The sequence below is a fragment of the Sinocyclocheilus rhinocerous genome, unplaced genomic scaffold (genome assembly GCF_001515625.1).
Source record: "Sinocyclocheilus rhinocerous isolate Xijiao unplaced genomic scaffold, SAMN03320098_v1.1 scaffold3851, whole genome shotgun sequence".
NCBI classification, from domain to species: domain Eukaryota; kingdom Metazoa; phylum Chordata; class Actinopteri; order Cypriniformes; family Cyprinidae; genus Sinocyclocheilus; species Sinocyclocheilus rhinocerous.
The window spans coordinates 124,340-124,947 of record NW_015634255.1 but is presented as its reverse complement, the minus strand read 5'-3'; the positions used below and the strand labels follow the sequence as shown (position 1 = coordinate 124,947).

Here is a 608-nt window from a genome sequence, read left to right as displayed (position 1 = left end):
ATCACAATTAAAAGAACCAAAGACTTAAACTACTTCAGTCTGTGTGCATTGCATTTATTTAATACACGAGTTTCACAATTTGAGTTGAATTACTGAAATAAATGAACTTTTCCACGACATTCTAATTTATTGAGATTCACCTGTAATAAAAAAAGGAAAAAAGAAATGAAAAGAAAAAGAATAGAGCAAGCTAGTGTTAGAGGCCTTTTTTGCTTTTGTTAATTGTATAATAAATGAAAATAAAACAAATGATAGAATACAAAAAGATTAGAAAAGCTAGTGTGATTTTTTTTTTTAAGAAAAAAATACAGGAGACATATTTGTGTTTCAATTCACAATATGAACAGCGGTTTACTTTGACTTTAGCCTATAAGTTAGTTTTAGAAAATGATGTTATCTGATCTGACGTACAGTGTGAAAGTAAAATTACATTGTTTTGGTCTTGGTTGAGCTTGTGTGTAAAAGAAGTTCAAGCATTTTAAATTTGTGTTAACGGTATGCATTTTGTGTTAAAGCAACAAGAAATGTGTTAATTGTATAGCCTACACAGATGGATGTTGTGCTAACTGTGTTAAGAGTTTAGGAAAATTGTTAAAAGTATTGAAAAA

General features: G+C 28.3%; 1 protein-coding gene across 1 annotated transcript in view; it reads right to left on the bottom strand.

Annotated features, from left to right (window-relative positions):
- LOC107745504 (B-cell receptor CD22-like) overlaps positions 1-608 on the bottom strand; it is a gene marked incomplete at its 3' end in the record, with an annotated part of 96,290 nt that overhangs the window by 82,986 nt on the left and 12,696 nt on the right. The gene's annotated exons all lie outside the window — the stretch shown is intronic.